At 38.9% G+C, this 6,435-nt stretch overlaps 1 protein-coding gene across 1 annotated transcript in view; it reads left to right on the forward strand.

Moving 5' to 3' along the window:
* Positions 1-6,435, forward strand: part of FAM189A1 (family with sequence similarity 189 member A1) — a 556,488-nt gene that overhangs the window by 474,514 nt on the left and 75,539 nt on the right. The gene's annotated exons all lie outside the window — the stretch shown is intronic.

Below are 6,435 nucleotides of genomic sequence, written 5' to 3' on the forward strand. Positions count from 1 at the left end.
ACATAGTACTTTCCTAACATGTAGGGAATTGAAAACTAGAGAGATGGAGAGATATATTGGGATATATGCACATACACATATACTTCTACCTTTTGTAGCTTCTTAAAAGCCAACCAATCTCCAATTAAGGTAAATTGAGTCACCAGTTATTGGCAGCCTAATACTGCTGCCAGCAGAGAATTTTTACTCCACTCTTTTTTCCTTTCAATACAGGTGATTTAATGCTGAGAATTAGAGCAGACAGCTAGTTTGCTGACAGATTTTCTCCAAACACTTCATCCTTGTGGGACCCCGATATGCCCCCATGCTGAATGCCTGAAGCAACAACCACAGGGAATATAGCAGTATGCAAAATTCTTCCACTTGCCCTTAAAAACCTATATTGGGATTAAAGGAGTCCTACTTTTGCTGAGCAAAGTGGAAGTTTCTTACATCTCATAATAGCATGAAGAACCCACTAAATGTGTCTATATCTCTTCACATTTTTATAGGAGAAAAATTCTCCCCCTTCATAGTCAAGATGCAGTCCTAGCATTTCCAAAAAAAATTTTTAGTATTTCTCTAAAAACAAACAAACAAAACCCAAAACCTAATTCTATATCAGAAACATGCCCAGGAAACAGAACTATATTTAGGATAGGGATAGGAAATAGACTTGTGATTATATTAGCATAGGGTGCTCCCAGATTAGGAAACTCCCTCTACTAGTACAAGTCTCACACTTTCTGCAACTCAGAATGTTCCTTAAAACACATAGAGGTTAGGTAATTTGTCCATGATCACACAGCAAGTGTCAGAGGCAGGACTTGAAACTGAATCTTTGTTTATAATGTCATGGTGTCATATTTAAGTGCATTAAGAATCAACTCGGGACCTTCCTCTTTGTCCCTCTCCTTCTCCCAGACTCGGAGCAGTTGGTTGTTTTTTCCCTACTGGATGAAGTTGGTCCTGGGGAGCAGGCTTTACCTAGCTCAGCCCAACATGACTGTGAGGTGTGATCTGCTGAGCCTAAGACTTGCCCTCTATTTTCTCTTCCCTGACTATTCATGGTCCCTCCCCCACCCAGGCCAACTGTCAGAGCTATGAACCAGGCAGCCCTAGGGCAAGTAAAGTATTGTTTCAGGCTACCATTCCCCCTACCTTTCTACTAGAGACCCCGAGCACAGTAATTTTTCAGTTGTAGCTTATTTTTCATGACTCCATTTGGGGTTTTCTTGTCAAAGATACTAGAGTGATTTGCCACTTTCTTCTCCAGCTCATTTTACAAATGAGGAAACTGAGGCAGAGGTAAGTGACTTGCCATGGGTAACACAGATAGTAAGTGTCTAAGACCAGGCTTGAACTCAAGAAGAGTCTTCCTGACTCTGGGCTCAGTATCTATCCACCGCACCATCTAGCTGCCCTCCTAGTACAATAAATGCTTTTCTTTTCTTTTCTTTGTTTTTTTAGTGAGGCAGTTGGGGTTAAGTGACTTGCCCAGGGTTACACAGCTATTGGGTGTTAAGTGTCTGAGGCTGGATTTGAACTCAGGTACTCCTGACTCCAGGGCCGGCGCTCTATCCACTGCACCACCTAGCTGCCCCACAATAATTGCTTATTAAATTCCTTTTGACAAACTGACTGACCATCACTAGCAGAAGCAATGTTGGGAGCTCTGAAGACAAAAACCAAGTATAGACCAGCATACATTCACCAGCTACTGAGGACTGGTGTGCTTGGTGGGATAATGTGGAAAAGACACACCAGGACATCCTGAAGGAAGCAAGCACAAAGATGGGAGCCTGACCATTGAAAGAAACACTACATGCAGGAGCTTGAGAGATGGCTGCTACTTATATTCTGCAGCGGATTAGAACCAGGATGGCCACATAGATGCCTCCAAAATCTAGAAGAAATTCAAAGAGATTCTGTACATCATATATCATAGTGAGACAATGACCAGTCATTGTCAAGAGTGGCAAGACCACTTCCTGATAGCCCCTGGAAAACATGGAGCATGTGGTCCTGGATATTGGTGAGGGTCTGGTGGTACTAGTTGAGTTCATAAACAAGAAAATCCATCAGGCATGTGGTAGAAACAGATGATGGCAAGGACTGTCATAGACCATTAGGGTTCCACTTGACCAGGTGACCAACCAGAAAAATTTTCCAGGAGACTGCAGAGCATCTGTCTAAGAGGATGGTTTTCCACTCACTGATTGGGGAATGGAATAAGTGTACTCAGAATAATGCCTAACTCAGCTATTAAATTCATGGCATATAAGTAAATCAGGTGGGTAATCCAGGGAAGCAGGAGACCCCACAAACACATGAATTCTTTGTTTCAGGGTCTCACAGGGGCTGTAGCTTAAACCATCTTCTACTCTATGATCAGTGACAAACTCTGTTGTAGTTTCAGCACAGTTTTGAGGGATGAAACCAAACTGCAGGGAGGTGAGGGGAGAGAGAGTAGTAAGAAAGTATAGATAGTATTATAAACAGATTTTTTCCAGAAATTTAGTTGTGACTGGGAGGAAAGAAATTAAAGAGACAGTAATTGGATAAGCTATAAGGATAACATGATGGCTTTTTTTAGAATTAAAATGAGGGGCAGATTTATATTGTAGGGATATGGAAAGGGGGCAGTGGAAAGGAGATTTAATATACATAAGAAAGAGGAGATAAGTATTAAAACAAGAGTCTGTAGAAGGTGGGAAGGAGCATTTTTTATTTAATCCTGGAGGTGATTGGGAACCACTAGCATTTATTGAAATGGTAACATGCTTGAATGTCAGACTTGAGTTCAAGTCCCTTCAAGGAAAAATAGTGCTGCCATTCTTATGCCTTTAACTCTTCTAGGAATTCTTATTGGGCTCAGATCCTATTAGCATTTTTATTTGAGACTTTTGTTGTAGCTGTTTTCACATTGTAGTCTTCTGAGTTTGTGTTTCGGTTTACCCTGCCACCACAGTAATTTTGTGTGATTAAATTCTTTTTATGTTATTTGCTCGTTTTTCCAATCTGTTTCTTTACTTTGAATTTTATGTTAAAGTTGGACTCTGCTCACCTAGGGGTAAGGAGGCACCGTTCAAAGCTTCAATCTTTTCTGTGCTGATATTTTCAGAGCTAGTTCTGGGGTTCTGCCAGGGTAGTGTGATCCAGAGAGAGATGTGGTCACTGCTCTCCTGATCTGAGTTCTAATCTTTATCCAGAAAAGACCCCTGTTCCCCTTTAGTTGCATGTGCTATTACTCCTCTTGGCTTTAGGACTCTGGCCAGGTCCCCTACTCTCCTTCAGCCACAAGAGCTGATGCTCTTCTCTGCCTTAGAGCTAAGATCAGTGCCCCTGTTCCCTTATGACCAACCACAAGTGCTGTTCTCTGTCCTGGAATTGTAACCCAGAAATAGTTATAAGTAATAGACTTTCCAATCAGCTCCAGCTGCACCCATTGCCAGCCAAAGGTCTCCTAATCTCCTAATCTCTTTCAGACCAATTATCTGACCTCTTACCATCTGTAGGCTGAGAGCTCCTTAATCTGCTGCTATACCTATAACCTCCTGCTGCTGCTACAACAGGCATATACTCTGGACAGGCCTCTCACTTCCTTGCTTGTCATAGGCCTCTCTTGCCAATCTTCTAAGTAGTCTTAGGCTGGAAAAATGTCTTACCTTGACTTTTTGTTGGCTCTACTACTCCAAAATTTTATTTGAGGCCTTATTTTAAAGTTGTCTGATGGTGCATGTTGGGAGCATTCAACTTTGTTGCTGGCTATACTCCACCATCTTGGCCCATTCACTTAATTTTAAAGATGAGAGAACTTAGTCATTAAGTGACTAGCCCAAGGCCACACAGTAAGTAGTGAAGCTGGCATTCGCACTTAAATTCTCACACTTCAAATCCAGCCCCATTTGTGGATGTTTTTCCTGTTGTCTAAATTTCTTGAGGTTGAAATTCAGTGAAGTATTTAAACAAAATTTCTCCCATGGACTCTTTTTTTAAAACTTTTCAAAAACATTTTAATAAGACAAATTAGTCATACAATGTTACAAGTAGACTAAACCTGCAAAATTGAGATAATGTCTCCAAAGGATTAAAGGTAATAGTTTACAGATCAGTCCTTCCTTTTTAAAAAAAGTTATTTTATCATTTTTCAGTTACATATTACATATAAGGATAGTTTTCAACATTTGTTTTCACTGGATTTTTAGTTCCAAATTTTTCTTTTCTACCCTCCCTCCCTTCCCTCCCTCCTCCATGATGAAAAGCAGTCTGATATAGGTTGTATATGTACAATCACATCAAACATATTTCTTCATTAGTCATATTGTGAAAGAAGAATTAGAGCACAAAGGGAAAATCTCAAACAAGAAGGGAAAAAAAAAACCAGTCCAAAAGTAGAAACAGTATGAGTCAATCTGCATTCATAATCCACAGTTCTTTTTTCTGGATGTTGAGAGCATTTTCTATCATGAGTTTGAAACTGTTTTGGATTGTTGCACTGCTGAGAAGAGCCAAGTCTATCCCCATTGTTCATCACATAATGTTGCTATTACTGTGTACAATGTTCTCCTGGTTCTGCTCCTCTCAGTCGGCATCAGTTCATGTAAGTCCTTCCAGGTTTTTCTGAACTCCTCCTGCTCCTTGTTTCTTACAGCACAATAGTATTCCATTACATTCATATGTCACAACTTGTTTAGCCATTCCCCTATTGATGGGCATTCCTTTGATTTCCAATTTTTTGCCACCACAAAGAGAACTGCTATAAATATTTTTGTACATTTGGGTCTTTTTCTCTTTTCTATGGTCTCTTTGGGATAAAGACCTAGCAGTGGTACCACTGGGTCAAAGGGTGTGAACAGTACCATAGCCCTTTGAGTATAGTTCCAAATTGCTCTCCAGACTAGTTGGATCAGTTCACAGCTACACCAATTATGCATTAGTGTTCCAATTTTTCTACAGCTTCTCCAACATGTATTATTTTCCTTTTTTGTCATATTAGCCAATCTGATAGGTGTCAGGTGGTACCTCAGAGTTGTTTTAATTTGCATTTCTCTGATCAATAGTGATTTAGAACATTTTTTTCATATGGCAATAGATAGCTTTGACTTCTTCATCAGAAAACTGCCTGTTCATATCCTTTGACCATTTCTCAGTTGGGAAATGACTTGGATTCTTATAAATTTGATTTAGTTCCTGATATGTTTTAGAAATGAGACCATTATCAGAAATGCTGACTGTAAAAATTGTTTCCCAGTTTTCTGCCTTTTGTCTAATTTTGGCTGCATTGCTTCTGTTTGTACAAAATATTTTAAATTTAATGTAATCAAAGTCTTCCATCTTGCTCTTCATAATATTCTCTATCTCTTGATTGGACATAAATTGTTTTCCTCTCCATAGATCTGAGAGGTAAACTATTCTTTCCTTTCCTAATTTATCTAGGGTATCACCCTTTATGTCTAAATCTTGAACCCATTTTGACCTTATTTTTATAAAGTGTAAGAGGTTGGTCTATTCCTAGTTTCTGCCATACTATCTTCCAGTTTTCCCAGCAGTTTTTGTCAAATACTGAGTTCCGATCCCAGAAGCTGGAGTCTTTGGGTTTATCAAACAGTAGACTACTATAGTCTTTTACAACTGTGTCTCCTGCGCCTAACCTATTCCATTGGTCCACCACTCTATTTCTTAGCCAGTACCACATAGTTTTATTGAGTTCAATCTGACTTCATTGATGACTTGTTCAATTTCTTTTTCTAAAATGGGCCTATTTAAGGATTTTATTTCCACTTCAGTTAACTTGGGAAATTTGTATTTTTGTAAATATTCGTCCACTTTATTTAGATTATCAAATTTATTGACATATAGTTGGGCAAAATAGTTCCTAATTATTGCTTTAATGTCCACTTCATTGCTTGTGAAATGACTCCTTTCTTTTTTTTTTTTTTTGGTGAGGCAATTGGGGTTAAGTGACTTCCCCAGGGTCACACAGCTAGTAAGTGTTAAGTGTCTGAGGCCAGATTTGATCTCAGGTACTCCTGACTCCAGGGCAGGTGCTCTATCCACTGTGCCACCTAGCTGCCCTGCGACTCCTTTTATTTTTGATACTGGTTATTTAGTTTTCTTCTTTCTTTTTTTAATCAAAGTAACCAAAGGCTTATCTATTTTATTGGGTTTTTCATAGAACCAGCTCTTAGTTTTATTGATTAATTCTATAGTTTTCATGCTTTCAACTTTATTAATTTCTCCTTTTATTTCCAGGATTTCTAATTTAGTATTTAGTTGGGGATTTTTAATTTGTCCTTTTTTTCTAACTTTTTTAGTTGCATGCCCAATTCATTGATCTCCTCTTTCTGTCTTTTTTCATGTAAGCATTTAGGGAGATAAAATTTCCCCTAAGCACTGCTTTGGCTGCATCCCATAGATTTTGGTATGTTGTCTCATTATTGTCATTCTCTTGGA

This window comes from Dromiciops gliroides, chromosome 2 (assembly GCF_019393635.1).
Source record: "Dromiciops gliroides isolate mDroGli1 chromosome 2, mDroGli1.pri, whole genome shotgun sequence".
Taxonomy (NCBI): Eukaryota; Metazoa; Chordata; class Mammalia; order Microbiotheria; family Microbiotheriidae; genus Dromiciops; species Dromiciops gliroides.